The sequence below is a fragment of the Engystomops pustulosus genome, chromosome 4, assembly GCF_040894005.1.
Source record: "Engystomops pustulosus chromosome 4, aEngPut4.maternal, whole genome shotgun sequence".
NCBI classification, from domain to species: domain Eukaryota; kingdom Metazoa; phylum Chordata; class Amphibia; order Anura; family Leptodactylidae; genus Engystomops; species Engystomops pustulosus.
The window spans coordinates 105,238,892-105,257,894 of NC_092414.1; the positions used below are offsets into that span (position 1 = coordinate 105,238,892).

Sequence of the window (19,003 nt, forward strand, 5' to 3'; positions counted from 1 at the left end):
AGTCACTCACATTTTCAATATAATCTTGTGAGTGAAGAGACAAAAACATTTTACTAATTTAGAAATGAAAGAATGTCAGTAGTAGATCCAGTGGTAGATTCCTAATCGCTGCCTCTTCCCTGTGCATGTTTTATTATTTCTTGTAAAGCTGCATATCGGTTTTTAAACTTTATTTATGTACTGTATATGCAAATTACTCGTAGAGGCTACTCAGCCCGCACAGTCGCAGTGGCTCCTGGTGCATTGGCAGCTAAAGGGGAATTCACAGAGCCACAATGTGGTATAAATAGTGGTATAGATGCACAGGGGAGTTGTTTCTGCAGAGACTACTCATGGCATGCAGTAGCCTTCTGCAAGAATTTGTATGTACATAAATAAAGGACAGCCAGCTTAAGAAGAAATATAGAACATACATAGGGATAAGGCAGTGATTTCAGAATCAACCTCTTGATCAACAAAAAAAAGTAAATTCAAAACGTTAGATTTCCTTTAACCCCTTAGCGCTCCGCGCCATAGCTGTACTGCGCAGCTTTCGACGATTAGCGCTCAGCGCAGTACAGCTACTGCGCGGAGACGATGCCGGTTCAGCGCTGCACAGCAGCCGAACCGGCATCGTTAGCCGCGGGATTTCAGCGGTAATCTACCGCTGACATCCCCGGCTAACACCCGTGGTCGGAGTGGGCTCCGATCGCGGGTGTTTAACCCGTTAAATGCCGCGGTCAACGCGACTGCGGCATTTAACATGCCTTCTGGGGGTCTTTACCCCACGATCGGCCCCCCCCGCACCGTTTTCGGGGGGGGGGGGGGGGGGCGAACGCTGTTTTGGCACCTCTGGGGTCCGATCGGGACCCCAGAGAAGTCTGGAGGGATTGCCTTTAAGATGGCGTCTGTGACGTCATCTTAAAGGCAAAGTGTCAGCCTATGCATCTGCATAGGCTGGCACTGATAATACCCTGCAATACATTAGTATTGCAGAGTATTATCAAGAACAAGCAATCAGATCCCATGGTGGATCATGTAAAAAAATGTAAAAAAAAATGTTTTTCAATAAAAAATTACTTTATAAATCACTAAAAATGCCCATAAGCCCCAAAACATGTAAAGAGACATATAACGCTCAAAAAAGTCTAAATCATAACACAAACCCCACATATATAGTATCATCGCGTCCGTAACAATCTATAGAATAAAACTAAATAACTATTGAACCCATATGATGAACGCTGTAAAAAAAAACGTTAAAAACCCGCCAAAAATTATGATTTTTACCTATTATATCCCACTAAAAATGCAATAAAAAGTGATCAACAAAACATATGTACTCCAGAATGATACCTTTGCAAAGAACAACATGTCCCGCAAAAAGCAAGCCATCAACCAGCTCTGTAGCCAAAAACGTAACAATGTTATGCCACTTGGAAGACGGCGATGCAAAAATTATAGATTTTTCCCCACATTAGGGTTTTATTTGGCAAATTTAGTAAAACATAAGAAAAAATATTCATGTCTGGTATCCCCGTAATCTTATCGACCCATAGAATAAAGATAACATGATTATTAGGCTATACGGTGAACACGAAAAAAAAAAAAAAAGGTAAAAAATCCAGTACAGAATTGATGCTTTTCTACTCATGACCTCAAAAAAAGTTCCTAAATTTTCAACAATAGGTGATACCAACCCCAAAATGGTAACACTGGAAAAAGCATCTCATCCCGCAAAAAAAATGCCGTCACATGACCCAAATAACGGAAAAGCGAAAAATGTATAGCCTTCAAAAGGGGGCAACGAGAAAACAAAAATCCTGGCAGCTTCAGGTCCCTCCTTCCCTCCTGCGCCTCGCAATTCTAAATTTCACCGCCATTTTGATTCAATTACTATGAAGATCTCAAGGGGTTAACAATCTTTGTAAATGCTGTTTCTGATAGTTTGTGGGGTGCAGATTTGAAAATGGGTTGGTTATATAGGGGGTTTTTGTTGTTAAATATCTAAAATTTGATTTCAAACAGTATTTATCCCCAAAATAGTCAATTCTGAAAATACGGAAAATCGCTATTCGATTTGTAGGCCGCGTGACATCAAAATAAATTATCCAAACATTTCAAAAATTATGAAAATGTAAAGTAGACAAATGGGAAATGTTATTCTGCAAGTTATTTAGGTGGTAAATCGATCTGCCTGAAAACGCGGTGATTTTGAATTTCGAAAATGGCAAATTTTTCTAAAAATTCATCATTTTTTTCTTTTTTTTGTAAATAAACGCAAAACTTATCAGCCAAAATTTACCACTAAAATGAAGTACAACATGTGGGGAAAAAACAATCTCAGAATCGCTTTGATAAGTAACAGTGTTCAAAAGTTATAACCATATAAAGAGACGCAGGTCAAAATCTAAAAAATGGGACTGAGCCTTAAGCTGTAAAATGGCTGCGTCCTTAAGGGGTTAAATAAGTGTGTTCATGCATTCATCCAACACATATAAGCACTACTGTTTTCATTCTCAAAATATGGTGAAGTAGATAATAGTGAATAAATATGTTTTATTTTGTATATATTGGCACCTCACAGTAACATAGTAGTTTGATTCCTACATTAGCCCATTAGATTGATCAAATAGCAGATCATGACAATAAATATTATACTCCATACTGATACACATGGTAGACTCTTGTGTTCACCATTTTTATTGAAGAAAAAAAATATTTTGTGCTTAAATACAGATAGCAAAACATAAACACCAAGATTTGATGAAAAAAGAGGGAACTAAATGATTAATGCCTTTCCTTCCTGGCAGTTTAGGGACAATATCACATCATGTCATATTTACAGGTATAGGATCTCAATTTTAATCACTAAATCTCCAAATGTAAGTGCTGGAAACTTAACAGGAAGCATTACTCCAGCATGAGTCACTTTAAATATGAAAAACTGAGAATTATGTTGTGAGAAGCACATCCAGACAGCCTTCCAAAATAATTTGACTAATGTACTTTGACAGAACAAACTGTTCTTTCTTAATTCTAAACTAGCGCCAATTTACGGAAGAAAATAACATGTAATACTACAATCGGCATATTTATTTTTAGTTTGGGCTTCTAAAAGCTAGGTTACCCGTACCCTCTCTACAGACTCTGCAGTACTTATCCACCATACACCAGAGCAACTGAAGAAATTGACAAAGCTGATACAAAAAATAGGAAAACAAAGAAGAATTGTACTGTTTAAATTATTGTCCGGCTTTTAATTCTACCCATTGCTAATGACAACAGATTGTACATATATTGTGCCATTTACATCCACTGCATGACGCTGTGAAGGAAATCTTAAAGTCCCTTTAGAACAATTGAAAAAATACTAGCACTTGTTGGAAGGAAAACACTGCTTATGTGGCACACAAACCAAGCTCGACTTTTTGATGTCATCTCTGGGAACTTAAGGACACTGAAGATTGGACATGAAGCATTTATTTGTTGTAATTAACAACATTTTTGACGTGACATATATACATAGTTGACAGTATTTAAAAATCTTTCCTAGAAGAGTTTTAGCTTTGAAAGGTTCTGATTTATGTCCTGGTGCTGCAGGGGGGTATGTGGAGAGAACTCATGGGCTCATAAGCCTCCTGCAACTGCTGCGGTCGGTGCTGGCAACGATCATGGCAGTTAACCTTTTAGGTGTCATGGTTGAACCTGATTGCGGTACCTAATAGAGCTGCCAATCTGGGATGGACAATCACCGATCCCCGTGATGTCATTGTAGGGCAATTGGTTGCCATGGCAGCCTACAGTCTCATAGAGATTCATAAGCCAGCCATGGATAGTGATATCTAATAGCCTGCCAGTAAAGTACTGATCAGCAGTAAAATAACTACATACTGCAATACAATAGTATTGTACAATAGTAAGAGCAAAAAAGGCAACAGTTCCTGTAGGTATCTGATTCAAATCTTTAGGAGTAGAGATATAGTTGCAGTTTCCACTATGTCTGAATAGTGTTCTAACTAAATTACCAGGTTCATCCACCATGCAAGGTGATCTGGGTGTGGGTGAGGAGATATTTCGGCTCAGTAACCACAATATTAACCTTTAAGTTCCACCTGCTGTTTAGGTCATATTAGAAACTTCAGAACCAAAAGCCCAGGAAGAAGCCAATTAGGCGAAACTCTATCGGGCAGGAACCGAGTGAGCTTTTTAAATTGTTTTATGGGTATTTTATCATTTGTGAGTATATCAAATTAAAATAACCTCTTTGGTTTTGGAAAACTCTATTGCACTATTGTTTTTTCCATTTTTGTTCTGAAGTTTCTAATATGACCTTACAGTGGGTGGAACTTAAAGGTGAATATTGTGGTTACATGTGAAAATTCACTGGCATCAGCGAGTGTGCAGGTGTGGGGACAGAAACGCTGGCTCCTCACCGGCGTAGAGGCCCCAATGTGTCAAGTTGAAGTTCAAAGTTACTTAAATTGACAGGGATAGGCTCCTTTCACACTTGTGTTTTTACGTGCATGCTCTGCTTGTGATTTTGACATGCACAACTTGCATTGCACTCTGACTCATTGTAATCAACAGACTTTTTCAGACTTCAGCATTTTTTTTCACGCACACGCAAGTTTTTTTTAATGTGCATTTAAATCTCAGCATGCTTTACTTTTGCAAGTCACGTGCATGAAAAACGTACCATACATGTCTATGCAGATTCATCAAAAATTCAGTGCACTCTGAGACACATGCAAGTGCAATGCATTTTTCACGCATCAATTGCCATCGTCCCTTTTCACCTGCATTATCTGCGAGTGATAAATGCATTAAAAAAAGCATTGAAGCCGCGTATAAAAAGCTGAGATACTGAACAAACTCTGACTGTAAACTGATTGAACTCTGACGTGAGTGAACCTCTCCTTCTTTTGCTTTTTTATGAAGTAAAATCTAAGTCAGCATTTACACTAATGTGTGCCCGCCATCCCGTAGCACGGCAGGCACACGTCGCCACATGGGAGAGGAGGAGGTGAACGCTGCTCACGCCCATCCCTCATCATAGAGATATATGGCGTATGGCGCCGTAATACGGGAAAAGATAGGACATGTCCTAGCTTTTCCCGGTTGTGGCACCGTGCTGCTGTGTACTGCAACGTGCACCCATTGCCGGCTTTTAAGGGACATATATACACGGTTGTATATACATCCTTCAATGGTTGTGTGAATTCAGCCTAAGAAATATATTTTAAAGTAGCATACTATGTAGGGTCAGTCATACTGAAAAACAAGGAGGGTGAAGTTTTGTAAGAAGGAGGGTCCTGAGAATTCCTGGAAGGGATTTAATAGGTTATGATGTAATTATTTAGAGCCATCTATAGAGGGCAAGCTCTCTTAGCTCACTATGTTCACATTGAGAGTACAGCAAGTTCACTCCACTGCCCAAAAATGTACCTGGTATATGACTTGGGTGGCCCATATTATACTATACACTAAATACTAGTATATGAAGTTATTGCCCATACTGTATGTCCTTGTGAAGTTAAGAGGCAATTCTATGAAGATTCTTGATGCTAGAAGGTCTACAAGAAGGTGTGAAGTGGCCTGCACACCCATGGAGTTACTTACCCTATCCAGCTTTGTTTCTGCATAAGGCTGGAGGAGGTGGCAGACAGTTGAAGAAGCCGTCCTAGGCGAAACTCAGAGTTGGGCAAGTTCTTACTGAGCATGCATGAGAGTCTAATCGGCAGACGTGGAACAAAAGGTGGAGGAGTTTGTTTTTTTGAGCGGAGAGATCATACACCAGTACAGAAATCAACCGCAGGACCATTGAATGTCCGAATGAATGCCGCCCCAAGATAAGGAATCTGTAATGGTAAACTACCTCTACTCATGAGTTGCGTCCCACAGGAGAAAAGGTACTGTGCCTCCATTGCATTTAATCACTTGACTTTTAAAGAAGAAAGATGAAGATGTAGAAGCATAAGAACATTCATATTGTTTTAAGTTGTTACATGGGTAATGCACTCAAGTACATGAAAAGACCTGACATGTGCTGTGCTATATGCTTCTATATATTCACCACAGTTGCCTTTTGTGAAACTAGAATGAAATTTAAGTATAATTCCAAGAGGTCATCCTTTAGTGTCTTTTTTTGCATTCTTCCCTTTTTGCTAACCTCTTGAATATATAATAACATGAGTAGTGGGATGATAAAAGTGAGAATACTGTAGCTGCAAGTGTCCACTGCAAATTATAATCAAATGATATGTTACCTCATAGACACATATGTCTGTAAGGGAGCTGTAGACATCAATGATTAGACACATTTATTTCTTTTTAGATGGAGGGAGAGCGTTCACTGCAGAAGGGGAACTTGCAGCAATAAGCTTAATGATCGGGAATATTTTCTCTTCAATTCTAAATCGAATCTTTTCCTGTTAAGATGCATTTCGCATAGGATTTTTTTCTAGTTTGCTTTATTAGCTCACCCATGTTTTCTTCCCAGCTGAGACAAAGAGCAAACCATGTTTCACACTAAAGTTAAATGATGTGTCTCTTACTTTAACATCTGCACATGCCGTGGAGTATAGAGAGGAAATGCATTCTACAGACTGATTATCACAGGGTTATTGCCTATTACACAGAAATACTGATGTATGATATATTTAAATGAGTGTAAGATCACAAAAAATATATATTTTAGTAAGATTTTCCTATGTATTATATTTAAGGCATTTTGTTGTGTTCTCAATTCTTATAGTTCCACAGAGAAGTCTCTCAAACAGTGTTTTCCATTTTCCATTGTTTAATTTTTCACAAAGGATCCCTCATTTGCATCCTTGGATGTTTTGTTAGTGATGTTTGACAGATTGAAAAAAAAAATAAAAAATGCCAAGGGAGAATAATGTTGTAGATAATAAGGCCAAGTTGTGCGGATTAGGATAAATCCACAATCTCATTATTCCTTTTTAGGCTATTTGTATGACTTACACGGATTGGAAGTAATTTGCTAAACACCAGTTAAACATATATGGCATTGATTTAACTAGTTGACACACGTAGTTCACAAACATTACAGCCTGACATTATCTAAAAAGAGCATCTGTTATGGAGCTTTATACTGTGCTTCTCGCTCAGGTGTGAAATGAAAAATCTCAGAAACAAATCTCTCTCTTTTTCTTTTCATTTGCATAAATGAAGCTTGTTGTTATTAGCTTAGCTTCAATGCATCTGTTCCCTGACAGTTGTTTGTTTGAATCCAAGATGAAACCTCATGGATACATTCCAAAAGAGATGTCAGGGTGACATTTAATTTTTTTGTGTGTTGATATTGTCACCTATACACATCCTGCTCTGGTTACACTACGCCTGAATTTTAATGACCAAATGAAGGTATTTTGGTGATTATTTACAGCAATAATCTTTACTTATTCTGATTTGTAGAAGATTTGGATTATAAATATATTTGGCTTAAGACCAATTTCATGCATGTGAATGGCTTGTTTCTATAGTGTACCCATGTATTTTAGTAATTCCCATAAAGATTAATGAGAAAATAGGGGACATTTCTGCAACAAATCTGATGTGTATAAACCTTTTATGAACGACCAAATGGATATCATTCACTTCTAATTGACCTTCTGCCAAATTTAAGGTTTTATAATAGAAAATAGTGTAGCGGACTATGATATTGTTTTAAAAAGAATTATGTCACATGGACTCAAGGATCAAACAATGACTTAGTTTAGTGCCAATCATTGTTATCTATTGGCCATATGTGTAAAATGGTGTTCGTAACACCCGAGAGGAAACAAGAGGCTACATTTTTATTTACTGTGCAAATAATTGTATTTTATCTACATAATAATTTTATTGTACAGTGTACAGGCCTACAAAGAAAAAACTAAAAACCCTAAACCAGAATGAATGAATTTCTTATTCTCACCAAGAAAGAGAGTTAATAAAATCTCATCAATTAGCTATTGAACACAATTAGATATTAGATGATTTAACTCAAAAGTGGATCTCATCCTGGAAATACTAAGCCCCCATATGTACACATTACAATAAAATAAACATTTTATGGCCTGTAAAATGTGAAATGCAACTCTGCTCTGAATAGCGCCTCCTTCCCTTCTATGCCCGGCTGTGTGCCCGTAGAGCAGTTTACCACAACATATGGGGTATCAGTGTATGTGGAAGAAATTGGGTATTAAAGGGCCCCTACCACCACGAATCTACCTATAAAGGTAGATCGGGTGGTAGGTGGATGTATGGGACGTGAGGAGAGCTCTTTTTAGAGCTAATCCTCACGTCCCCGCTAGCCTAGCATAAACTTTATTTCCCTAATATGTTAATTTAATTAAGCGGCTACCGGGGCGTGGAGTAGCCGGACACGAGGCTACACGGCGCGGCTACTCCACGCCCCAGTAGCTGCTTTCCCCCGCCTACCCTGTGATCTTCGGCGCGCAGCTCCTGGCAGCTGCGCGCCCTCGTCCGAGAAGCCGGAGTTCTGCGCATGCGCAGTAACTCCGGCCTCGTTCCCGAGATCGCGCATCTTGGCCGGAGTTACTGCGCATGCTGCGCGCCGAAGATCACAGGGTAGGCGGGGGAAAGCAGCTACTGGGGAGTGGAGTAGCCGCGCCGTGTAGCCTCGTGTCCGGCTACTCCACGCCCCGGTAGCCGCTTAATTAAATTAACATATTAGGGAAATAAAGTTTATGCTAGGCTAGCGGGGACGTGAGGATTAGCTCTAAAAAGGGCTATCCTCACGTCCCATACATCCACCTACCACCCGATCTACCTTTATAGGTAGATTCGTGGTGGTAGGTTCCCTTTAAATAGAGATGAGCGAACATACTCGTCCGAGCTTGATGCTCGTTCGAGCATTAGCGTACTCGAAACTGCTCGTTGCTCGGACGAATACTTCGCCCGCTCGAGAAAATGGCATCTCCCGCCGTTTTGCTTTTTGGCGGCCAGAAACAGAGCCAATCACAAGCCAGGAGACTCTGCACTCCACCCAGCATGACGTGGTACCCTTACACGTCGATAGCAGTGGTTGGCTGGCCAGATCAGGTGACCCTGGAATAGATTAGCCCCTGCCTGCGCTGCTCGGATCATTCTGTGTCTGGATGCCGCTAGGGAGAGAGCTGCTGCTGGTCAGGGAAAGCGTTAGGGTGTTCTATTAGAATAGCGTAAGGCAGCAGTGATTCTACAAGAACCCAACAGCCCTTCTTAGGGCTACAATAACGTTATACATTTTTTTTTAAATTTGCTTGTGGCTGGGCTTGCTGGCACTAGTAGTGCAGCTAGTACCATATTGTGAGGAATTTGCAGGGGGACCTGCTACCGTTGTGTTTAGCTCTTAGTGACACACATATCCACCTCAAACACCAAAGTGGGACAATTTATTAGGGGTTTGATTAGAATTAGGCAGAGTCTGCTGATTTATTTATTTTTTTTTTACCTTTATTTCATTTTATAGCTCAAACTCTTCTTGCAAAGCAGTGTGCTTTCAGTGTCGGCTACAAAATAGCCATAGGAGAACCCCAACGGCTTACTTAGGCCTACAATAGCGTTATATTTTCCTTTTTTTGGTTTGCTTGTGGCTGGGCTTGCTGGCATTAGTAGTGCAGCTAGTACCATATTGTGAGGAATTTGCTGGGAGACCTGCGACCGTTGTGTTTAGCTCTTAGTGACACGCATATCCACCTCAAACACCGAAGTGGGACAATTTATTAGGGGTTTGATTAGAATTAGGCAGAGTCTGCTGATTTATTTATTTTTTTTTACCTTTATTACATTTTATAGCTCAAACTCTTCTTGCAAAGCAGTGTGCTTTCAGTGTCGGCTACAAAATAGCCATAGGAGAACCCCAACAGCTTACTTAGGCCTACAATAGCGTTATATTTTCCTTTTTTTGGTTTGCTTGTGGCTGGGCTTGCTGGCATTAGTAGTGCAGCTAGTACCATATTGTGAGGAATTTGCTGGGAGACCTGCGACCGTTGTGTTTAGTTCTTAGTGACACGCATATCCACCTCAAACACCGAAGTGGGACAATTTATTAGGGGTTTGATTAGAATTAGGCAGAGTCTGCTGATTTATTTATTTATTTTTACCTTTATTTCATTTTATAGCTCAAACTCATCTTGCAAAGCACAAAATCCAGTTGTGTGCTGTCAGTGTAGGTTAGAAACTAGCCATAGCAATAGGATAGCATCGTTTTGGTTAAAAAAAAAATAAAAATAAAAAAAAGAATAAACACACAAAAAAAAAAAAAATTAAAAGTTTACACTTTAATTTGGAAAATGTTTAACCCGAGGGCTAGGGGTAGAGGACGAGGGCGTGGACGTGGGCGTCCAACTACTGCAGGGGTCAGAGGCCGTGGTCCTGGGCGGGGTGAGACACCACCTGCTGATGAGGGAGCAGGGGAACGCCGCAGAGCTACACTCCCTAGGTTCATCATGTCTCAAGTTACTGGGACTCGTGGTAGAGCACTGTTGAGGCCAGAACAGTGCGAAGAGGTGATGTCGTGGATTGCGGACAATGTATCTAGCCATTTGTCCACCAGGCAGTCCACCCATGTCACCGAAATCAGCACTCCTCCGGCTCCTACACCTCAGCCTCCTTCCCCCCAGTCTGCCCCCTCCCAGCAAAATTTGGCATTTGAAGCGGCATACTCTGAGGAACTGTTTTCTGGACCCTTCCCACAGTCACAAACCACTGCTGCTGAGCAATTTTCCGATGCCCAGGTTTTCCACCAGTCGCAGTCTGTGGGTGATGATGACATTATTGACGTAGTGGAAGAAGTGTGTAAAGAGGTGTCGGACGATGAGGAGACACGGTTGTCAGACAGTGGTGAAGTTGTTGTCAGGGCAGGAAGTCCGAGGGGGGAGCAGACTGAGGGATCGGAGGATGATGAGGTGACAGACCCAAGCTGGGTTGATAGGCCGGGTGAACAAAGTGCTTCTGAGATGGAGGCGAGTCCTATAGCAGAACAGGTTGGAAGAGGCAGTGGTGGGGCCAGATGGAGAGGCAGGGCCAGAGCTGGTGCATCAGCGCCAAATGTTGCCCGTAGTCAAGCTCCCGTGGCGAGGGCTAGATTTTCAGAAGTCTGGAGGTTCTTTAAAGAAACACCGGATGACCGACGGACTGTGGTGTGCAACCTTTGCCAAACCAGGATCAGCAGGGGTTCCACCACTACTAGCTTAACTACCACCAGTATGCGCAGGCATATGAATGCTAAACACCCCACTCAATGGCACCAAGCCCATTCACCTCCGGCCGGGCACACCACTGCTCCTTCCCCTGTGTCATCTGCTAGTCAGCCCCCTGCCCAGGACCACGGCCCAAACACCTCCTGTGCGAAAACCCCATCTTCGCCTCCACGATCCTCCACAGCATCCACCAGCGTTCAGCTCTCCATACCCCAGACGCTGGAGCGCAAAAGGAAGTATAACGCAACCCATCCACAGGCCCAAGCCCTCAATGTCCACATCTCCAAGTTGCTTAGCCTGGAGATGCTTCCCTATAGGCTGGTAGAGACCGAGGCCTTTCGAAACCTCATGGCGGTTGCCGCCCCTCGGTATTCGGTCCCCAGCCGCCACTACTTTTCCCGATGTGCCGTCCCAGCCCTGCACAAGCACGTGTCAGAGAACATCATCCGTGCCCTGACCAACGCCGTTTCTGACAAGGTCCACCTGACCACGGACACATGGACGAGTGCTGCCGGGCAGGGCCACTATATATCGCTGACGGCACATTGGGTTAACTTGGTGGAGGCTGGGACCGAGTCTGACCCTGGGGCTGCTCATATACTGCCAACGCCGAGGATTGCGGGGCCTACCTCGGTCCAGGTCTCAAAGGCCTACTATGCCTCCTCCTCCTCCCACCCCTCCTCCACCTCCTCCTCCTCCGAATTACCATCCGTGGGCATGGCGCCATCAGTCGGTAGCTCTAGGCACAGCAGCAGTGCCATTGCTAAGCGACAGCAGGCGGTGCTCAAACTGCTGAGCCTAGGCGATAAAAGGCACACCGCCCCAAGAGCTATTACAGGGCATCACGGCGCAGACTGATCTGTGGCTGGCACCGCTGAACCTGAAGCCAGACATGGTTGTGTGTAACAACGGCCGTAACCTGGTGGCGGCTCTGCAACTCGGCAGACTGACACATGTGCCATGCCTGGCCCATGTGTTAAATCTCATAGTTCAGTGTTTCCTCAAGACATACCCCAATCTGTCTGATTTGCTCACAAAGGTGCGCCGCATCTGTGCGCATTTCAGGAGGTCCAGCACAGATGCTGCCACTCTCAGGGCAGTGCAGCGCCGCCTCCAACTGCCCGCTCACCGACTGTTGTGCGACGTGCCCACGAGGTGGAATTCAACATTAACCATGTTATCCAGAGTTTACCAGCAGCGCAGAGCGATTGTAGACTGCCAGATGTCAACTTCCACCAGAACTGGTAGTCAGGTCAGTCAGCTTCCTCAAGTCTACAATGAGGAGTGGACGTGGATGTCTGATATCTGTCAGGTGCTGAGTAACTTTGAGGAGTCAACACAGATGGTCAGTGGCGATGCCGCCATCATCAGCCTCACCATCCCGCTGCTTGGCCTGTTGAAAAACTCTCTGGTCAGCATGAAGTCGGAAGCTTTGCGCTCGTCACAAGAGACGGGGGAAGAAGATTCCCTTGTTGATAGCCAAAGCACCCTTAGGTCTGTTTCTCAGCGCATATCGGAGGAGGTGGAAGAGGATGAGGAGGAAGAGGAGGAGAATGTTGGCGAGACAGAAGAGGGGACCATTGTTCAGTCCTTCACTGTTGAGCGTGTATGGGCAGAAGAAGAGGAGTTGGAGGAGTTGGAGGAGGAGGAAATGGGCAGTCAGGCCAGTGAGGGGAGTGAATTTTTGCGCGTTGGGACTCTGGCGCATATGGCAGATTTCATGCTAGGCTGCCTATCCCGTGACCCTCGCATTCAAAGAATTTATTCCAGCACCGATTACTGGGTATTCACTCTCCTGGACCCACGGTACAAGCAAAATCTTTCCACTCTCATCCCTGGAGAGGAAAGGAGTGTGAGAATGCATGAATACCAGCAGGCCCTGGTGCACAAGCTGAAACAGTATTTCCCTTCTGACAGCGCTAGCGGCAGAGGGCGTACTTCTGCGGGACAAGTAGCGAGGGAGAGTAGGCGAGCAGGCAGCTTGTCCAGCACTGGCAGGGGTACGCTTTACAAGGCCTTTGCCAGTTTTATGTCACCCCAGCAAGACACTGTCACCTGTCCCCAGTCTCGGCAGAGTAGGACTGATCTTTACAGAAAGATGGTGAGGGAGTACGTAGCTGACCATACCATCGTCTTAAATGATCACACAGCTCCCTACAACTACTGGGTTTCAAAGCTGGACATGTGGCACGAACTGGCGCTGTACGCCTTGGAGGTTCTTGCCTGCCCTGCCGCTAGCGTGTTGTCCGAGCGGGTTTTCAGTGCAGCTGGTGGCATCATCACCGATAAGCGTACACGCCTGTCGACTGACAGCGCTGACAGGCTGACGCTTATCAAGATGAATAAAGCCTGGATTTCTCCGGATTTTCATTCTCCAACAGGTGAAAGAAGCTCAACCTGAATAATGTATGCACTCCTCCTCCTCATTGTCCTCCTTCTCCTCCTCTTTGTACACTAAAGCATAGGAAACTGGCTATTTTTTGCCAGGGCCAACTGGCTCTAGCTATAGTACTCTATGTATTTAATTTTTCTGGAGGGCCACCTACCCGGTCCTCTGTTTTAAGCAATTTTTGGGAGTGCCACATACAGGCACTAAATCTATTTAATTTTTCTGGAGGACCACCTACCTGCTCCTCTGGTTTGAAAACTTTTTTTGGACTGCCCCATACAGGCACTCAATTTATTTACTTTTTCTGGAGGACCACCTACCTGCTCCTCTGGTTTGAAAACTTTTTTGGACTGCCACATACAGGCACTCAATTTATTTAATTTTTCTGCAGGAACACCTACCTGCTCCTCTGGTTTGAAAACTTTTTTGGACTGCCACATACAGGCACTATCCAAATTAAATTGTCTCCATAGCAGCCTCCACATGTCGTCTTTTTAGCTGGCTCCACACGTTGTCTCCATTGCTACCTCCACACGTCATCGCCATAGCTGCCTCCAAAAGTCGTCCATATAGCTGCCTCCATACATGGTCTCCTTATCAAACGAACTGTGTCGGGCAGAATTTTGGGTTGTTTTCATGGCTTCCACATCAAACTTGTTAACTTTGTCGCCACCCTGCTGTGTAATCCACAAAATATACTGGCAAACTTTTATCATTTACCAATATTATTTCAGCGCTTCTTGCGCATCTGTTTACATTCCCCTCACCCACCATATCCTAAACTTATAAGAACGCTACTACACTTGATCTTATACAAAAGGTTCTTAGAAGTGCTGTTTGGGGAGTAGCCTAGAGACAGGGGCTTGGATTGGCGAAAGCTCGCCTGGCAGCGGAGCGCCAGCTCCATCTCAAGATCCAACTAACATAGTTTTAACTGCAGCACCTTTAATCTACCACTAGTTCACTGCCTCCATACATCGTCTCCTTATCAAACGAGCTGTGTCAGGCAGAATTTTCAGGTGTTTCACCAGATACATAGTGGAACGCGGCCCATCTGTCGCCGCCATGCTGGAGACCTGAAGTTGCAATCATAGCAGCGCAATATGGATGCCCCATACTGTCGCTCTTAATCATGGAACCATTTCCGTAAAAACAATTAAAAATAGAACCAGTATGCTATTCCATTATTCCTAGGTGAAATATTCAAACGACCCGGCCTGCTTTGAAAATTATAATTTTTTCAAAGTAACCGCTTCTGGCCCCCAGGCCCATTTTGGGTGGGGAGGAGCCGAGAGACAGGGGCTTGGACAGGCGAAAGCTCGCCTGGCAGTGGACCGCCAGCTCCATCCCAAGATTAGGCAGCCTCAGAGGCATCCATGCATGCTGCCCCTGCTGTTTCCTGTCCATTTTGCCTCCACGATCCTCCACAGCGTCCACCAATGTCTCATTTCAACTCTCTATACCCCAGACGCTGGAGCACGAGAGGATATGCAGCACATCATCCCCTTATCAAACAAGCTGTGTCAGGCAGAATTTTCAGGTGTTTCACCAGATACATAGTGGAACTCGGCCCATCTGTCGCCGCCATGCTGGAAACCTGAAGTTGCAATCATAGCAGCGCAATATGAATGCCCCATACTGTCGCTCTTAATCATGGAAGTCGTCTCCATGGCTGCCTCCACATGTCGTCCCCTTATCAAAAGAGCTGTGTCAGGCTCATTTTTCAGGTGTTTCACCAGATACATTATGGAACTTGGTCACTATGTCGACACCATGCTGTGTTATCGACTAAATATACCGTCAACCTTTTGTTCACATAGGAAATCATTTCACCTCCTTTGGTGAAACCTGAGTCCATTTAGGGTATGTCGCCATGAGACTCTCTAGCCTGCCACTGCTGCTGCTGCCTCTGCATGCCATCCCCTATAGTGTCAGGGTCAATTATTGGATGTTTTGGATGCTACCTAGCCTCATTCGGTCACTCTGTCATGGCCATGCTGTTGCCCATAATTTTGGCATAATGGTGCGATTCAGCAGCCTCAGAGGCATCCATGCATTCTTCCCCTGCTGTTTCCTGTCCATTTCCATGGTGTTTCCATCCTTTTCTGAGGTTCCCAGGTGTTTGGCCAAGCTTCCCTGTGCAGAGCCTTGGTCCCCTTGAAAAATGCTTGAGTCTCCCATTGACTTCAATGGGGCTCGTTATTTTCGAGACGAGCACTCGAGCATCGGGAAAAGTTCGTCTCCAATAACGAGTACCCGAGCATTTTAGTGCTCGCTCATCTCTAGTATTAAACTTTGTGGAGCTTTCTGTCGTTTAATCCATTGTGAATTTATAATTTTGGGCCAAAATTAATGTATTGTCAAAAAAAAGTTACCAATTGTAAATTTCACCTCGACTTTGTTTTTACCCCTGTAAAACACCTAACAACTTCTTCAAGTTGGTTTCTCATACATTGAGAGGTCCAGTCTCTATAATGAGGTAATTTATGTGGTTTTACTATTATTAGGTCTTATTATTAACCCTTAATGTAACAAAGCATGTATATTTTATACAGTCCTATGTAGCAGGTCACTATGTCTCCATTCAATGCCTATTTCCAATTCTAAAAATCCTAATTTAATAATAATGGTAAAGTGTACTGCTGAAATCCTGTGGTTCTCAGGAGTGCTGCTAACCATAAGTAATAAAATACACTGCTGAGAATGTGTGAAGAATTCATTAACACTATTCATTTCCTTTGACCCTCATAATAGAAAACCAAGTAACTAATAATATGTTTATGTGAGAATTAAAGAGACTGAGCTATAAAGTGTACAGTGCAGCAATTTTCCAGGCATCTTTAGTAAGTTTATGAATATTGTGTCAATTTTATTCCATCCAAACTATAGAGCAGTGTGTTTAAAAATGCTGACTATGACCAAAATGAACTAAGGAATGAAAGAAGGTGTATTATCTGGCTAAATCAAATAGTATATGTTATCTGAACTATTGTAAACTGTGCAAAGGATAAATCCAAATACATTCTAACATGGTTATTGGTTACAGGAATGTGCCCTCGGCAACCTCTAGTGTCCCCTATTGTACAGGAAAGAAGAAAACGATTGGAATAAGAAACTAGGACACCTGAATCTCTTGAAGTTGTGTAGCAAAGTTCATTTAAATGTGAGTTGCTCATCTACAATTCAGTTCAGCACTCAGTTCAATTTTTATTGAATGTATTCTGATTTATAAAAAGTAATAAATTAAGGACGTGTTTACGCATGAGATTTAATGAGAACCAGTCACCACTGAACTACTAGCCCCCTCAGTTAGGGTATGATATGTCCTTTCTAGGATTACCTCTTTTAAGTGAAATATCAACTTTTTACTTCTAAAATATCTCCCTAAAAGTTAGGCAAATATGACTCTTCTTATCCAATGAATTCACTGTGAATGTATTGCAGGTGTGTAGCAGATTGGCAGCAGATTTGCTTGAGGATTAGTCCTACACCAATAGAAATGTTCTACACATGTTAACAAGGTTGCAAAAACCACATTCACATTTTATGTATTTTTACTAGATAAAAGTTTGCTTCCAGGACTGAACCCTATACAAAGAGCAGAAATTGCAGGGTCATAGTCATCTATGATGCGGAGAGCGGAGAGTTGGTTCGTCCCCACTTTGCTATCTAAAACTGCCTTATCCAAGAAATCCATGTTTAAACACGACAAGACATCCAACGTGTGCCCACATTGTACACAGAGAAAAAGGAAGGAAATTATGAATGAGAAAAATAATAAAATGAACTAAAGGTGTTGAGGTTGTGCACTTTTTCAGTGTAAAACTTTGTACTGCAGTGTTTGTAAAGCAGTAAAAGGAAAATGTGTCTGAGATTAATTAGAAATATTTGTATTTAAATTGGAAATAAAGTATTTGCACAACTAAAAAAAATTAACAAATGGCCAACAGCTTGCATTATGCTGACAGATTGGGGATTTTGAATTTATCAGCACTGTCCTTTTTGTTCTGCACGTGATACCACTCCTATGTGGCTGTGATTGACCCTTCTGTTCATGTTATTGTTCTGTAACGTCTTACTTTGTAGTTTTGTGTAACATATGATCTGTTAAGTGCTGCAGAAAGTTTTGGCACTATATAAATAAAGATTTAATATTATCATTAGATCAGGGAAGAAAGCCCCAACAGTGCAAACATGGCTTTTAAAGGCAACCTACCACTTGAAGTGGCAGGTTTCAGAAGAAAACACCGAGCACCAGCTCAGGCTGAGCTGGTGCTGGAGCTTATTTTTGTTAGTGTTTTAAACCGCGGTATCGCGGTTTAAAACACTTTTTAAACTGTATAGCCGGCGCAGGGAGGTACGCGCTCGGCGCTTACCATGCGCACGGCTCTTCTTCACTTCCTATGTAGCCCTGCGCCGGCTATACAGTTTAAAAAGTGTTTTAAACCGCGATACCACGGTTTAAAACACTAACAAAAATAAGCTCCGGCACCAGCTCAGCCTGAGCTGTTGCTCGGTGTTTTCTTCTGAAACCTGCCACTTCAAGTGGTAGGTTGCCTTTAAGTCTTCATATATTTCTGTACTAAGGTAGCCTTTGATGCCAAATTCTTCATAAGGAGAATAGGTTCTTCTATGACCTGAGTACACAGCCTCTCACATATCTAAACCAGTTCCCTCAAAAAACATCATGGCAGTGCAGTCCAAATTTTAGAGTATGTTCCTTAGAAAATAGGTATACTGGTTTGTCTGTTATGCTTGAAGTTCAAGAGCTGCCTCGGAGGTAACTTTGAGGCAATGTTTTCCTTTTCTATTCCTGGAAAACATATTTACATATTAACTTACTAGAACCCAGAGAAGCATGCGTGGCCTTTAAGCCTCTGTACACATATAAAGATGGACTTAGAGTCTAATTTCACTCCTAGTATTCTTTTAAGATCTATATTGATCATGGTGACAGTTTTTGTTGTGAGTCCATATGGATTGCAATCTATGGTCACTAACTGCAAAAAAAACTCAGCAGTAATCACTGATTGGGACCTCAGCTAATTATACTTTGGGGAGGGTCACTGTCAGTACCATGATGAAGAATCATAAGCAGTGTAACTGGCATAGTTAGAGTAGCAATAGCAATAACATGTTGATAGTAACAGTAGCACAGGTGTGAAGTTGTTAATAAATATATACATACAAGCCTCTAATATTTATGTAATAATAAAAAGTTCAATTAAAAGGGTTTCCTGGAATAATGCAGGAATTTATACATCTGTTAATTGAGCATTTCTATTTTGAAACAGACAATTCACAGCTCAGAAGCTACATTTCTCAGTGATCAACTTCAAAGGGCATCCCTATTTGAAATGATCTGTCACAAAAATACTTTTATGCAATAATTGATTAAAATGGCATGTATGATGACTCCTAA

The 19,003-nt window shown here is 42.6% G+C and overlaps 1 long non-coding RNA gene across 1 annotated transcript; it reads left to right on the forward strand.

The window, feature by feature from the left end:
• The first annotated feature begins 3,822 nt into the window (after positions 1–3,822).
• On the forward strand, positions 3,823–17,335 carry LOC140129060 (uncharacterized). The gene is made up of 4 exons (XR_011855283.1): positions 3,823–3,925; positions 5,628–5,891; positions 16,628–16,744; positions 17,143–17,335. It is a non-coding gene; the product is annotated as an uncharacterized lncRNA (long non-coding RNA).
• The last annotated feature ends 1,668 nt before the right edge of the window (positions 17,336–19,003 follow it).